Raw genomic sequence first — 17444 nt, forward strand, 5'->3', positions numbered from 1 at the left:
CGCCAGCGCTGCTTGAACTGAAAGTAAACAAAGCCTAGCACGAGGCTAAGCTAACCGACGCTAACGCGTCGCATTGAAGTATATGTGTGTTTAGTGATATCGAAGGCTAGCACAAAGCATTGTATGGCTGATGTAAAAGTGAACTGATTCACGCTAGCGGATTTTCAATCTTTGATGTTTTCTCTTCATGCTTACCTTATGTCTCATCTCCTTTTCTCATTTGGAAAATAAGTTGACAAGTGCTGAAGTTAATAAAGAGTGTACGATCTCATTGTTGATAATAGTCACTTATGTCTAAATGGCTTTTGCCGCTACATCGGGCCCATGTCACCAGTCGGAACTCCCAAAAGCTGTTGGCCTTTTGCAAAACATACTATTGCTTAATCCAATCGTTAGAATGTTTCATGAGTGACATCAATGCTTTTATCGAAACTACTCAACCTGTAAGAACGACCATTTCTTACCACGGTTGACTGGGAAGTCGATTTATAAGCATAGTGTTAAGTTTAATCATAACATTAATTGTCCTTTAGACTTTAATGACTATTTCTCTTGGTTGAGTTGTGACCATCGTCACTGCTGTTGTGAAATTCCAATTACATTTATAGTTAATGACGCTTGGCTGCCCTATCACAATAACAGTTATTGATTAATGCAATCAAATACATCCTGACCAATTAATCAACATCTAGGAACAACCATTTCCTATGATCATTGATCTACTGGCAATGTTTAATGATTAAAATAATCATATTGTTATATGTTTGGGAAGTTCAATTGCAAACCTCACTGAGTGATCTTGACAGCATCAATACTGCATATGTCTTATTTCAACCTTAGGTTGTTTTGTTTAATTCAGTTATAATAATAATCATCATTATTATTATTATTATTAATATTATTATTATTATTATTATTCCTTTTCACCTCTTTTCATCTCTGTTCATGAATAGTCCATTAGTCTCAGAGCTCAATAACCGTTTGTGATTAACTTAAATAATTTGATCCAGTTTAATGAAGTCTGGAAACCCATTGATGTGAGTTTAATTTAGATGTCAAATTTACTCTGTATTGTTTAATGATTGATTTTAATCGTAATTGTTCTCCTTATACTTTATCATTACTCCCTTGATTGTTGATATCACTCAGCATTGCTGTCTGGAAATTTTAATTTCATTAGCAGCTCCATGATGGATGGCTTCCTCTTTCAATAACAATTACTGATTAAATGTTAATCATAAAACACTTTGATAAATAATAACCATAGGGGTTACCACTCTTGTTCCTTTTACTAATTTTGAATTTTAAATTTTAAGTTAAATCTATTATTTTATTTATTCCAGGTATAGATTGGAACCCATAGTGAATATCTCTTTTGGCTTTAGTCGAATTTACCCAATTGATTTAAATTAACTACAGCTTTGAGTTCCCATTGTTTTCCCAAGCCAGCTCAAGGACACCGTTTCCTTCCCTTTCTGGGTTCCAGGTCGATGCAATTGGACAGAGTAGTCTGTTGCACCCAATTGAGGCAGTATCCTTCGGTTAGCTGAACCCAAATTAAACGTACAAGCTTGTCATTACCTTGGCTAACTAGCTAACGCGATAACCTAATAAACCAACAATTTGGAATTATCTAGTCGACAGCGCCACCACTTGGTCAATCTTAGTTTGTCCAACAGAGAAAACTATCTTTTTGTCTTCTCCTTCTCTTCTATCTTCTTTCGACTTGACTGCTGCTGCTATTTGGGGTATTGCACCTGTGAGAATCATAGAGCAGAGAATTTTAGAAACATTTGACAAATGTTTGGGAAACTTGAACACTGTATTGTTGAAGTTGAACTTGCCTGATCCTCACCCTCATTCCCTCCTCATTGTGGAATCCTACCCATCAGAGCTAAAAGCAGGTCGTCAAGAAGATAAGCATCGTCAGTCGCTATTTTTTTAACACTCATTCAGGGACAATTAATTTTGGTGGGGTGTCAATCCTATTGATTTAAGAAACCAACACTGTCGTTGTTATCACAATTTCTCCTGTTTCATAGGAAATTTTAATAACAGCCACAGTCCTGGTGATTAGAAACCCTAAAATTCAAAAGTTAGCTTAGGAACATTCTTTTGTTTTAGATTAAGGTAAATCATTGCTCTCTCTAGGAAAGTGCAAACACCGATCTTTACCCTATTCTTTATACCTCTTATCACTTTGTATTTCTCTGTTCCTTAGCTGTGCCAACTGTACGTGTTTACTGATTCTCCCCACAGAGTTTACCAGTTAGACGCACATCCAGCAGAGGACCCCAGCCCAGAGAACGACATTCACCTAGAACACTCACACTAGAACATTGGTACACATTTAACTTCTCACACTCAATATTACACACTGACATTGTTGTTCCTCTTGTTCTGCTGTGTTTCGTTCTCTCTCTTTCCTATTCTCGTCCCATTTCAAGGTCAGTGTCAGATCGGTTCTAAGTCTCCCCCACTGCAACAAACATGGCCCGTACGAAAGACCCTGCTGGCCATTGGAAGGACTTAGAAGCATGGCTGAGTGTGGTAACAGACAGTTTCCTCCCCAAGGCCGCCGAAAACCTGCAGCAACTGACCCAGGATCAGATGGATGAGAACTTATCAAGCCTAATGTCACAAGACCCAAGCCACAGCTACAGTCATAAAGACCTAGCCAAGATAACTGGAACGCTGAGTCACACTCTCATCGCCACCCTCTCATCGCCACCCGCAAGATAAGTGACAGGCATGCCAGCCAGCTCCAGCACAAGCTGACACACAGACAACTTCGCATCGAGCAACTAGAACTGGAGGCTTGACAGCAAACTGAACTGTCTACGAAGACGGATCAAGAGTTTAAGGAAGAGATAGATAAACTGCGAGAGAACCTAGCTGCTGCCACCCAAGAATTGGAGCAAGCCAAAGCAAACCATGCTGATGCTACCAACAAGCTTGAAGATGCAGAACAGCTACTGGAAGAAGCAAAGGTTGAAACAAGAGACCAAAAAGCCAAAAACAGAGCTCTTGAAACTCACCTAGATGAAGCGAGACATGAAACTTCAAAGAGGAGTCTGCCAGTGTCAAAGATGAATTTAAGTATGCCTACAAACTGCGACGTGAACCCGCCAAGGAAAGATATGCACTAGCCTCACCCTTGCCAAGCAGGACAGGATCCCTTGTACCTGAACTCGAACTCACACATAGTGAGAAAGATGAGGAACCAAGCCGAAGACGCTCACCAGCTCCTTCTGCAGGGCCTGACCTCACCCCAAAACGACGGGAGCCTGCGCTAGTCAGTCACAGATCAGCGCACAACATGGATATCAAAGACCTCGATAAGCTGGCCAGGAACATTGGCAAGTTCACCCCAAGTGCGCCAGGTGGTCAGGAAATCCACGCCTATCTGCAAGACATTGATTTACATCTGGAAATGAGACCCAATGTCTCAGACAAAGATAGAGTTTACCTGCTTCAGGCGACAGCCCTGAAGTACGCAGCTTCCTAGACCGACAGCCAGCTCGCACAAAAAATGACTACCTCCTACTCCAAGAAGCTCTCATCAAAGAATTTGCTGACCCCGAATTGGAGAGAGGACTGGTGGCTGCACTTGAGATGAAGCAAGGCCATAACGAGCCCCCTCAAGCATACTAAAGCCGGCTCAGACGAGCCTATTTTGGAACTCGGATTGAACCCGAAATGGAAGAAGATCTGAACTTCAAGATTCTATTCCTGCGATACCTCAATCCTGCTGTAAGCCACCGTCTGGGAGTCCTTGCATGCCCACGAACAATGACTGTGCAACAGTTACGAGATTTGGCACATAAAGCCTATGGTAAACAGAACATGGCTTCAGAAAAGAGCGCCAAAACCACCACTATTCTGGCCGTCGAAACCCAAAGTCCAGAACTGGCACTAGAGGGTGCCCAACGTTCAGACAAAACCGAGCAGTCTGCTCAAGAGGGGAAGGCATCGGCACCCCGCAGACAATGGGACTCTCATGCTGACGCTAGACCTAGACAGAGGAACAGTCGCTATGATGGACCCTCTGGACGACAACGCTCTCCTGAACGCCACTGGGAGAGATCGTGGACTCAATCCTCTTCATTCGGCAATCAAAGGAGAAAAGGCTTGTCACAATCCAACGGTCCCTCCAAGGGACGACAACAAAACCCTGGATCAATAAGCCCAAGGAGTCGACGAAAGCACTCACCCCAATTCTCCACTGACTAAACTCGATCTCAATCCCCACAAGAAGAAACTACCCCATCTGGTTTCGACCCTCAAGAAATAATGAGAATGATGATGAAAGAATTCTTACAACGCAAGGAGGACGACAGGAAGGGGAAAAAGGAGGATAAACTGGATTCAGCCTGACTAGCCGTCGAACAAAGCAGCAGCAACCATCAACAGACCCCTGGGAATAGCACTGTACCCCCTCACTCTCAAAGAGCCATACCTGCAACTACCTCAAGTGAAACAGGAAACCTGTTTAAGCACTAACTCCACAGTTACTGCAGCAGATCACGGCAGCATCCCACAGACACCTGCTGATAAACTGCCAAAAATTCCTGAAAGTGCCATTCTGGTCGTCTGCCACTCCTCCAACGAACCTCAAGCCAGCCCTGAAATCTTACCTGTCCCATGCCAAACTCCTGTCCCTCAACTACTGGGTGACCTCATCGAAAGAGGAGTAGCAAGGAAATTCTATTTGTCTACCATCATCAAACGCCAAGTCCAAGTCGAAGCTCTCGTGGACACAGGAGCTGACATCACCCTAATGTCAGCAGAACTCCTCGAAGAAGTCCAAGAAAGAGCCAAGAGAACCAAAAGAACTCTCAGACTTTAAAGGTGTGAACTGAACCTCCAAGCCTACTCCCAAACTGGCCTACAGCTGAAACAGCTTGCCCCAGTACACCTGACAGTGGGACCAATGAGCGTCGTTCACCCAGTGGACGTGTCACCACTCAACATGTATCCCCTCCTCATAGGAAAAGATTTGCTGAACCGATTTGAACCTCTAATTGATTTCAAGCATATGAAGATATGGACTCAAGTCCGGGAGCCATTGCCCTTCCAGCCAGTTTGCTCCAAAGAGCCACAGTGTCAAGCTACAGGCACTGACCCCAAGTCACTGACTATTGGTGCAACCTCCAGCAGTAAGGATCAAGACCCTTTCCTCTGCTCACTACAAGCTCCTGACTCAGACTCCAGCCCCATTCCAATCAAGACTGAAATAGACATTCAAAACACCTCGGTGTCCAATGCGGCCCTAGCACTGTGGACAGAGAACTCAGCTGTCAGTCTAAAGCTCTTCCAAGCCTTAAAACGAAGACACCAGACTCTGCCACATGTCTCAAAACACAGCCGCTTCCCTCAGTCCTTGTTCGACAGCCATGGCCACGTCCAAAAATATCTGCGCTGTGGACATCCGATGGAACAACAGACTGCTGAGTCACCACTTCCTCGTTGTTCCTAACCTACCTCATGATATCTACATCAGAGCAGACATCCTAGTTCGGCTCAATGCCTGTGTGGACATTATCAACAATGTTGTGTGGGCCCCTCTGTCGAACCAACTGACCACTTCAGTCAATTTGAACACCCTTCGATCTGGTCAAACCATACCAGATGCATGTGCCATGATCAATGAGAAAGAAGTCACAATCCCTGCATACAGAAAGAGTGTCAGCGTTCGCCTCAACATGCGACCTGGCCACACTCTCAACAGTAAGCTAGCATTCTTCCAGCCATCCAGGACCTGTCTGAAACTGGGCCTGACTCTGGAAGCCACCCCTCTCATTGATGCGTCATCACGTGCTATGTACATACTGTTCAACATCTGCACTGCCAGAGATGTCACTGTCCCTAAAACCAGTCACTTAGGATGGCTCATCAACCAGGCGTTTCATGACTTCGACCTGATGGGCCAATACCAGCACAACCACTGTCTGACGAAGATTATGACACAGTGATGTTTACACGACCACATGGAAACATCTCCAAAACTTCCGTCATGCCAGTGTCTAGGGAAAGTGTATGCGAATGCGAACTGACGGATGACACCCACCTCACGGTCTATGCAGTCTCAACACAGCCTACAACAGAAACACCTAAGCCAATTGCCACCCAAACCCAAAGTCCCTCAAATGACTCGATTGAAGAACCCTATGCTGGGTATGAGGCACATCTTCAACAGATCCTTAGTGAGGCTGATGCCCTCCACAAAGAAGCAGATCGTCAAGGACTCAAAGAAGTTTTGTACAAGTACAAAGACTCCTTCGCCAAAGACTCCCTGGACTGTGGCCTAACCAACATCCATACCGTGCACATACCAACTCACCCAAATGCGCCACCGACATTTGTGAGACAATATAAAATCCCGATTGCCTCATACGAGCCAGTGCAAGAAATCATCGACTCCATGTTGACCAAGGGGGTCATCCGCCCCTGTAACAGCACGTACTCTGCTCCAATATGGCCAGTACTAAAACCCAATGGGAAATGGCGACCTACTATCGACTACCGCAAGTTGAACAAGCAGGTGCCCCTGTCACGATGGCCTATGACTCAGTTGGACCAGGAAATGCCCAAAATCAAAGGCTCAACAATTCTCTCAACACTAGATGTCGCCTCTGGGCTCTGGACAATTCCAGTCCACCCTGATGACCAACACAAACTGGCATTCACATTCGGCAATCAGCAATACACCTTTACATGATGCCCTTTCGGCTATGCCAATTCACCAGCAGAATTCAACATCTTCCTGAACAAAGCATGCCCTGATGCCAGAGCCAGAGGTCATCTTGTCTATGTCGATGATGTTCTCCTGAAAAGCTCAAAAATAGATGATCACCTCAAGGAAATCGATCATGTCCTTAACCAGCTGACAATCGAGGGAGCAAAGATTGCCCTCAACAAGGGACAATGGTGTAAAACCAAAGTGAATTACCTTGGCCTGCTCGTTGGACGATATGGCATTGAACCGCAGTCTAGCCGTACCCAGGCAATCCAAAGCATTAAAACACCCACCAACGTGTCTGAGCTAAGAAGCTTTCTAGGAGTGTGCAATTACTCACAGAAGTTAACCCCCGCTTTTGGGCATCCCTCCTCCGACCTCTTTATGCAGCCCAAAGGACCGAGCCGTCCCGGGAGACACCTGCAAAAACCCAGAGTTGGACCATGGGCCATATGGCCATTCAACGCCGCCGCAGACCTGGACAGTCTCGTCCAGCCTGGCACCTCTTTGTGTTGAAAAGGGGATCATTTGTCCCAATTGGGACTTAGCCAAGGCTGAACCTGGACGCGGCCGTCCCACGCGACACTTTGAACACAGGAGATAGGGATCATTTGTCCCGATTGAAGCAATTTTTTACCACACAGATAGAGGAATAATAAAGACATTGAACACCATATGACCTTTATTGTTAAATATTTATTCAGGAAGATTCAGAGTCTTCTGTTGCTTCAAGGGGGCGTTTCCCATTCGAAGGCGGCCATGGCAGCGTCCTCCTGCTAGTTCCCTCCTGAAAAAGAGAAAAGGCCAGTTAGCTAACACCACACGTCCCTCTGTTGAGGTCCATGCCAAAAAGGAACTGATTTACCAGGGGTGACCCGGGACTCTCTGCCCTCTTGCGCCCCTTCCTTGAGTGGCGTTCTCTGCCCGCTGCCTCCTCCTCCTCCTCCACCAAGGCCCTCTCGAAGAGTCTGCGGTGCTCACGTGCTTGGAGAGGGCCGAGGTGAAGCGCGTAGAACTTATCTGAGGTTGAGGTGTCGTGGCACATGAATTGCGCCACCTTCTAGCGATCCTCGGAAGAATGTCAATTCTTTGCCTGCGTCAGAGACAGACAGACAGAGACTTTTTGGGGTCAAAGCCGCTGGCAGTCATGGCATAAATACTCACGTGGGTCGCGATGGCAGTTCGGACGTCAGTGAAGGTGGGCTTGCCGGGAAGCCCCATGCTGGTCCACGCAGATTGAAAATATTTGTTCAGGGTTCGACAGAGACTGGGTCTGGAAGTAAAAAAAAAATAGGAGGCCTGGCTCCCCCCGGGGAGGCTAGCCCGCAGCTGCAAGAACCTCCGGAACCAGCTGTATTCTTCCTTGTTGAGAGACAACTGGGCCGCGCCGAAGGCTCGGTTTGTCTTATGCGTGGTGATTTGGGAAAAAAACAGAGAGAAGATGAGTGAGCGCCTACCACTGGTGGCCCCCACCCGCAAAGTTACAGATGTTACTACTTCAGTGTGTTCCTTTTGCCGCCATTCATACCGCGGCGACGGCGGTAATTGATGCGCCAGCAGCATTTGACTGCTGGGTGGCATTTTAACCACAGATATTCAGCTTTGCCTTTTCACAATACTAAACAGACTGTTCTGTAGGCGTAGCTTACTGTATGTGTTGTGATGTGTTCAATTAAAATATAATTTTGATTTAGTTTTCCTGGTAATAGACATGCTCTTACACTATACTGTATGCTGTAGAAAAGATACATGGTGAGAAGCCATAGGCTTCAAAAAGCAAATATAAGAATTAAGTTATTAGCCTTTAGTGCCCGATAAAATTGCGTTGGGGTGAAAATAATGTTTTGATTTCTTTGACCATCATGGCAATGTTATTACCTCAAATCTTAAATGTGCACATATGAAAAACAGCAAAATAACATAGATTATCCTGCCGGTAGAGCACATCACCTCACAGCACATCATCTCACAGTGGTGAACTTGCGATCACCTCAACATACTTTATCAGTAAGCTATTTATTATTTATTACAGGCTATGTTAAAAATGTTTGACCAACTGCCACTTCATGTTAAAAACTCTCATGTTTTAATAAATTAATTAAATAAATGGGCATATCCGCATGCAAAGTGAGCCGCATATTATTTGTCTGTTTATTTTCTCTTTTCATTTTCTCTTTCACGCGCATGTAGAGAAAGAAAAAAATAGCTTGTTTAAAAAAGCATTATGTCAACTAATGCATAATAATAATAATAATAATAATAATTATTATTATTATTATTATTATTATTATTTTTTTTTTATTATTTTTATAATTATTATTAGCTATTAATTAACTATATCCATAATGCCGGGATGCGTGTTGCTTTCACTCGACATCTAGGTCAAAAGCAAAATTGTACTGTTGCACGGCAAAGGATAGTCTATAGTGAAAAATATATAATTAGATGCATTTCCCAAAACCGTTGTTAGCCAAGGTCCCATTATCACAAACATAGTTCGTTAATTTGCCGTTTCCCAGTGTAGTTAGTTTATAATAATTTAGTTTTTACATATAGTATTGCATACAGTAGGCGTTTATCCGACTAAAACTAACGCATGGATTCTGAGTTATTAAAACTTGCGTTTTAATGACGGATGTGGGTGTCACAAAATACTTTTTAAATAAATGTTTTCGTATTATTATTATTTGATTTAAACAACACTTAATAAAAAATTTAAATGTATTTATTTCAGCACTTATTGTAAAAACTATAAATTACAGTGCTTCCCGCACTTGCGGTGGTAGCCGGATTGAAGCACACCATATACCCACATCACTTAGTTAACTATATGCCATAAACAAAACATAATTCCATTTTTAAATATAACAATTGTATTTATTATGACACTTTTCTTTTTCTTTTTTTAAAAAAAATAAAAAGAAATGCCATTCAGGAGCAATGTGCTTTGACAGGTCAAATTAGATTCTTTTTCTCTTTCAAGATCAAAGCAAATTTGAATGCAAAAGGATATGCATATACAAGCCTATGTAATATATTAACATCAACAAATTAATAAAATAAGTAGCAAATGAGAAATAAATGACAGAAAATTTGATAAAAACAGACATTATCTTTAAAAGTTATCAGAATTGCAAGATTAAAACAGCTGAATAAAGGCCTAAAATAAATCTAGAAAGCAACTACTGTGCCTGATATTTTTTTTCTTTTCTGTCTTTTTTTTCGAATAACGAACAATTTCAACCGCGGGGAGATACCGACAGCTTGATTTGCAGTATTTTCTAACATGTTAGAAGCGGGCAGTGGACATCAGCTGGCCGTAGAGACGGGCTGGCTCAAAAAAACATGGCTGCCGGTGGAGAAGCGGCTGTGCCCTCAGCAGCTGATTGAGACGAAGCTGCATATCCTTACTGAGTGCACTAAATACTCCGAGATCCGGGAAAAATTCTAGCCGATAATCCAACACATACAAAACAACTTTGAGTCCCTGTTGAACAGAAACTGCCCATCTTACTGGGGGAGTGTGTGTGCTGCTGTGTGTTCAACGAACAATACCCGCTCCTGTCTCCAACACACAAATACTGGAACTCTTTATGTGGACCTACTTTTGATAATAGGCTACTATTATTACCTTTATCCTGTCTTATGTTTTCAAAAATCTATTTTTATTTTTATTATTATATTTTTATTTTTTTATTGAATTTTTATTTTTATTAATCATTTTTTGTCTGGTTTGTGCGACGTGACGCTGCGACGCTGCACTGCTTTGGCAAAACGAATGTACAGTTACTTGTCATGCCAATAAAGCACCTCAAATGTGAAAATGTGAAAATAGCGAAGGGAATTTAGGCTGTTCGTGGAAATTTTTGAATGGAAATAAGTTGCCAGATGACGCATAGTTGGTGCGAGGGATCGTACTCAATATTTGGATGCCACGAACCACTTAAGTGAATGACTACTTGTCACTTTTACTAAAACGGAGGTAAGGCGGCCAAATCGACTCTAGGGTCCGAACGGACGCCTTCGGGGGTGCCCAAGCTCTTCGTGGGTCACTCCCGAAGCCCCCCCCCATCCCCCCAAATGCCTAGTCGTCCCCCTGACCACCTTTTTGTCCACAAAGTGCCTAAATGTCCCCCTGAGTGCCTATCGACACCCCCTCACCCTCTTCATCGCCCACAGACTGCCTATTGATCCCCCTGACCACCTATTCTTCACCCTCCTCCTCCTCACTGTCCGCTGAGAGCCTATTGATCCCCCTGACTGCCTATTTTTCACCCTCCTCTTCCTCACTGCCTGCAGAGTGCCTATTGATCCCCCTGACTGCCTATTGTGCGCAAACTGCCTATTTATCCTCCTGAGTGCCTAATCTTCACCTTCCTCTTCCTCATTGTCCGCAGAGTGCCTATTGATCCCCTTGACCACCTATTGTCCAAAAAGTGCCTATTGATCCCTCTGACTGCCTATTGTGCAAAAACTGACCTTTGTCCCCCGAAATGCCCGCCGATCCCCCGACTGCCTGTTTTTTACTCTCTTCTCCCTCGTTGTTCGTAGAGTGCCTTTAATGACCCTAAACACCTGTTTTTCATCATCATGCACAAAGTGACCGTCGTGCCCGGGATGTGGACGGCGCCCGATTGGCCCCAAACTGACATATATGTTGCGTCACGGGACCCCAGGGCAAGCCCCAAAGCCAACTTATCCCAAAGTAACTTATCCCATTTATTTTAATAGGTGGTTCGTGGACGCCCCCCGAATTGGCCCCCGTGGTCCGAAACTACTCTGAATTGATATGGTCTTACCCTCAGGGGCCCCTCAAACGATCCGCAAAGTTTGGGGCCCGCAGGACCTTTGCAAGTGCTTAATTGGCTGGGCGGGGGTTGGGCTGATTAGATAATTTTCTCTGAATATTTTTTCTTATTTTTTTTCAAGTGCTTCCCCTGCACCGAGGCATACGAAATTTGAATAGGTGATGCAGGGGGCCTTGACGAAACTGTAGTCGAAGCCCCCAACGTTTTGCGCCAAAATAAAGGTCCTTTTGACCACTAAAACAAAAAAGTCCCACGGGCAACTTATTTTTAGGCTGTCCGCGGACAGTGCTTTTTTAGGCCACAAAAGCCGTTTGGTGAGGTCTGACTTGACACGCACTGTTGGATGAGGTCCCTGACCCCTCCTAACTACCCAAATAACCCCTAAACTTTGAGGGTGCAAAGTTCACCTCAAACATGCAAAGTCATTCATGAAACAGACTTGGAGTGCATGGGTGAAAGAGGCCTGTGTGAGAGATTTGCTCTGCCTTGCCAATCAAGAGTTGCGTTCGAGCGAGGCACTTGTGCTCTTAATATGGTGTGTGGGGGCCCCTAGGCTGCCAGCAGGCCAAGTTTGGAACCGCTCGGACCCCCGAGGGCCGATTCGGGGCCCGTGACACGTGCAACTTATTCCATTCATTTTGTAGGTGTTTCGTGGACAGTGCCCGATCGGCCCCAAACTGACATATATGTTACGTCACGGGCCCCTGAATCAGGCCCCCAAGTTCTGCGGTTGCGCTGGCTAATTTGCTCAAAAATACCCCCAATGACCGCGAACCACCTATGGACTTTACATTGAAATAAGTTGCACGTGGGACGTTGGCTCCCGAGGGGTCGAAAGGTCAGAGGGCCCCGAAAATCGGCACAGGGGTCGTGTTGGGGCCCCCGACACGAGACCTAGAGTGTCGGGCCGCAGATGGCTTCCGTGTACATGGAGGCGCCGAGGTTGCCCGATCTGCCTCGAACTGACTATATGTTACCTATATACCTATATGTTTTCACTGAATATTTCTTTCTGATTTTTTTCAAGTGCTTCCCCTGCACCGAGGGGTACGAAAATTGAATAGGTGGTGCAGGGGGCCTTGACAAAACTGTAGTCGAAGCCCCCACCGTTTTGCGCTGTTCGTGGCCACATTGGTGTTCAGAGAGACAGATGGGTTGTTCCCACAATTTAGGTGTTCAGGGGGACAGATAGGCTGTTTGTGGCCACATAGGTGTTCAGGGGGACAGATAGGCTGTTCGTGGCCACATTGGTGTTCAGAGAGATATATGGGTTGTTCCCACAATTTAGGTGTTCAGGGGGACAGATAGGCTGTTCATGGCCACATTGGTGTTCAGGGGGACAGATTGGTCATTACCGGCCATTTAGGTGTTCAGGGGGACAAATAGGCTGTTTATGGCCACATTGGTGTTCAGGGGGACAGATTGGTCATTCCCAGCCATTTAGGTGCTCAGGGGGACAGATAGGCTGTTCGTGACCACATAGGTGTTCAGGTGGACAGATAGGCTGTTCCTGCCCATATAGGTGTTCAGGGGGACAGATAGGTCGTTCCCAGCCACTTAGGTGTTCAGGGGGACGAATAGGCTGTTCGTGGCCACATTGGTGTTCAGAGAGACAGATGGGTTGTTCCCACAATTTAGGTGTTCAGGGGGACAGATAGGCTGTTCATGGCCACATTGGTGTTCAGGGGCACAAATAGGCTGTTCGTGGCCACATAGGTGTTCAGAGAGATGTATGGGTTGTTCCCACAATTTAGGTGTTCAGGGGGACAGATAGGCTGTTTGTGGCCACATAAGTGTTCAGGGGGACAAATAGGCTGTTCATGGCCACATTGGTGTTCAGGGGCACAAATAGGCTGTTTGTGGTCACATTGGTGTTCAGAGGGACAGATTGGTCATTCCTGGCCATTTAGGTGTTCAGGGGGACAGATAGGCTGTTTGTGGCCACATAGGTGTTCAGGGGGACAAATAGGCTGTTCGTGGCCACATTGGTGTTCAGAGAGACAGATGGGTTGTTCCCACAATTTAGGTGTTCAGGGGGACAGATAGGCTGTTTGTGGCCACATAGGTGTTCAGGGGGACAGATGGGCTGTTCGTGGCCACATTGGTGTTCAGAGAGATATATGGGTTGTTCCCACAATTTAGGTGTTCAGGGGGACAGATAGGCTGTTCATGGCCACATTGGTGTTCAGGGGGACAGATTGGTCATTACCGGCCATTTAGGTGTTCAGGGGGACAAATAGGCTGTTCATGGCCACATTGGTGTTCAGGGGGACAGATTGGTCATTCCCAGCCATTTAGGTGCTCAGGGAGACAGATAGGCTGTTCGTGACCACATAGGTGTTCAGGTGGACAGATATGCTGTTCCTGCCCATATAGGTGTTCACGGGGACAGATAGGTCGTTCCCAGCCACTTAGGTGTTCAGGGGGACGAATAGGCTGTTCGTGGCCACATTGGTGTTCAGAGAGACAGATGGGTTGTTCCCACAATTTAGGTGTTCAGTGGGACAGATAGGCTGTTCATGGCCACATTGGTGTTCAGGGGCACAAATAGGCTGTTCGTGGCCACATTGGTGTTCAGAGAGATGTATGGGTTGTTCCCACAATTTAGGTGTTCAGGGGGACAGATAGGCTGTTTGTGGCCACATAAGTGTTCAGGGGGACAAATAGGCTGTTCATGGCCACATTGGTGTTCAGGGGGACAGATTGGTCATTCCCAGCCATTTAGGTGCTCAGGGAGACAGATAGGCTGTTCGTGACCACATAGGTGTTCAGGTGGACAGATATGCTGTTCCTGCCCATATAGGTGTTCACGGGGACAGATAGGTCGTTCCCAGCCACTTAGGTGTTCAGGGGGACGAATAGGCTGTTCGTGGCCACATTGGTGTTCAGAGAGACAGATGGGTTGTTCCCACAATTTAGGTGTTCAGTGGGACAGATAGGCTGTTCATGGCCACATTGGTGTTCAGGGGCACAAATAGGCTGTTCGTGGCCACATTGGTGTTCAGAGAGATGTATGGGTTGTTCCCACAATTTAGGTGTTCAGGGGGACAGATAGGCTGTTTGTGGCCACATAAGTGTTCAGGGGGACAAATAGGCTGTTCATGGCCACATTGGTGTTCAGGGGCACAAATAGGCTGTTTGTGGTCACATTGGTGTTCAGAGGGACAGATTGGTCATTCCTGGCCATTTAGGTGTTCAGGGGGACAGATAGGCTGTTTGTGGCCACATAGGTGTTCAGGGGGACAAATAGGCTGTTCGTGGCCACATTGGTGTTCAGAGAGACAGATGGGTTGTTCCCACAATTTAGGTGTTCAGGGGGACAGATAGGCTGTTTGTGGCCACATAGGTGTTCAGGGGGACAGATAGGCTGTTCGTGGCCACATTGGTGTTCAGAGTGATGTATGGGTTGTTCCCACAATTTAGGTGCTCAGGGGGACAGATAGGCTGTTTGTGGCCACATAAGTGTTCAGGGGGACAAATAGGCTTTTCGTGGCCACATTGGTGTTCAGAGTGATGTATGGGTTGTTCCCACAATTTAGGTGTTCAGGGGGACAGATAGGCTGTTTGTGGCCACATAAGTGTTCAGGGGGACAAATAGGCTGTTCGTGGTCACATTGGTGTTCAGAGGGACAGATTGGTCATTCCTGGCCATTTAGGTGTTCAGGGGGACAGATAGGCTGTTTGTGGCCACATAGGTGTTCAGGGGGACAGATAGGTCGTTCCCGGCCACTTAGGTGTTCAGGGGGACGAATAGGCTGTTTGTGGGAGGTGGGAGGGTCCCGGCAGGGTGGGCGGGCCCTCTTCGGACAAATAGGCTGTAAGGGGGAGGTTTAGGCTGTCCCCGGACTCCCAGGCCTCACCTATTCGGCTCTCCCGCGTAGGGGGTCTCTGTCAGTCCGCTGCCACCCGTGGCGAACCCCAGATTGCAACAGAATGGGTCGAAAAAAGCGACTATTTCAACGGCGTTCCGCGCGGCCACCGGGGGAGCTATGGGGACGGCGTCGCCTCGGAGCGGGTCAGGGGGCCCTCCCCTAGGGGCCTGCGCGGTCGTCGGGGCCGGGAAAAATCGTCTAGGGGGCGGCGCGCAGCGTCCGGGAACAGCCTTCCGGAAAGCCCCTATTAAGCGCCCCGTGGGACCCAGGCCTCGGTCGGCGCCCTTTGGCGGCGTGATTCTGATTTGACATTCTTCCGCTAAACTTGCACTGTGTTGAGGTGTAAATGGGCTATGATCTTTGCTATTGAGGCTAAGGCATCAAGGTGTAAATGAGCTACAGTATAGTTCTCTTTGCAACTTTCAGTTTTGAGGTGGGGGAAGTGGGAAGAGCCAAATCAAATGTACCATCTCTAAAAATAAAAAGGCCTCTTACCATGCATTTGTGTTGAAAGATTATTACCTTATTTTTATTTTATTATTAATTTATTCATTCATTCGTCCATTCATTTTCTTTTCGTTTTAGTCCCTTTATTAGTCTGTAATCGCCACAGCGGAATGAACCGTCAACTTATCCAGCATATGTTTTACGCAGTGGATGCCAGGAGGGCCAGCTGGGGCTCCGGGGCGGAGTGAAAGGAGAGGTGGAATTTGCCCCGAGTCTGGGAAAGATGGCTTGCCGTCATTACACCGATAGCACACGAGTTACATGCGTCAAACACATAAATAAATAAATAAATAAATAAATAACTAAGGGAAAGAAAACATCTAGCCTTATAGGCTGAGGTCTTTTTGCTTATAATCGCCCTTATGTTTCCGTTTTAAATGTAAGGCTGTTGCATAATACAATTTTAATTTATAAGTGACTTTGCTGCGTCCCCCTTGATGTTTCAATAACGCATAATAATCTATACACCATATTAAAGACAACAGAAAGACATAAAACTTTACAAATTACCTGTCCCCTTTTGTAGACTCAAAACAAGTGTCAAATGTTGAAAAAATTGCCTGAGCCATATTAAAATATAATTTAAAGAATTGCATTATCGGATATAATAAAACCGCATTAAATAAATAAACCAATATAAAACAAGCAAAAGCAAGCTATAACAGTTTAGGTAGGTCTATGTAGCCTACATAAATGAAACCGTTAAAGCCAAATTAAACTTTCATTTTACAAGATTTTTTTTTTTAAATATTTTAGATATTTTCTAAAAACAATAAACACCAGAGAAGGTTTAAATAATTATATAGTGGGTACGATGATAATAATCAAATCATGCAAACAGTGCATTTTTGGGGAGAGTAAAAGCAGAATGTGACCTTTTTCTGTTATCCAGCTATTGTAGGACTCAAATGGTCCATTGCATGTTCAAAAATTGACGGAGATCTGAATTGAAAATTAACAAGTTTTATTTCGAATGCAAGAAGTTAGAGAGTACAATTCCTGCGCAGGAGAGATGTACTAATGTATCCGCGCCCTCTATGCTGTCCTTCCGGTTTTTATACTGTCCCTCACACACACTCTTACCCTAAACTCTTATTAGCCTTATATGGTCTTTGTCTTTAAGAAGTTGGCCATTCAGCAACCAGATATTCCTCTTCCTGGTATCTGTGTATCTTCTGTTAACAGTTCACCCTTTTTTAGATGTTTCAGAGCACGTACACACAGCTCATACATCTTGTGACTCTCCATCACCCCCACCCAAAAACAGGATGCGCTAGCATCCGGTAACATTTCTCTATACTTTGTGCTCATAATATAGCAGTTAACTCTTTAAAGCAAAAGCCTTCATGTCTATATTTATTACGTACTTACTAACAAAGCTTAATAAAATGCTTATCCTTCACTATGCAGTGCCACTTTAAAAAACGCATCGGGGAAAACTGCAAAAAAGTGTTTTGTGTCCCCAAACAATTGTGTTGATGTTTTTATATGACGTGCTAAAATTGAAAAATGAAATTT

The 17444-nt window shown here is 45.2% G+C and overlaps 1 pseudogene; it reads left to right on the forward strand.

Annotated features, from left to right (window-relative positions):
- The first annotated feature begins 2490 nt into the window (after positions 1 to 2490).
- LOC130237287 (uncharacterized) lies at positions 2491 to 4377 on the forward strand (annotated as a pseudogene).
- Positions 4378 to 17444: the final 13067 nt, after the last annotated feature.

This window comes from Danio aesculapii, chromosome 11 (assembly GCF_903798145.1).
Source record: "Danio aesculapii chromosome 11, fDanAes4.1, whole genome shotgun sequence".
NCBI lineage: Eukaryota > Metazoa > Chordata > Actinopteri > Cypriniformes > Danionidae > Danio > Danio aesculapii.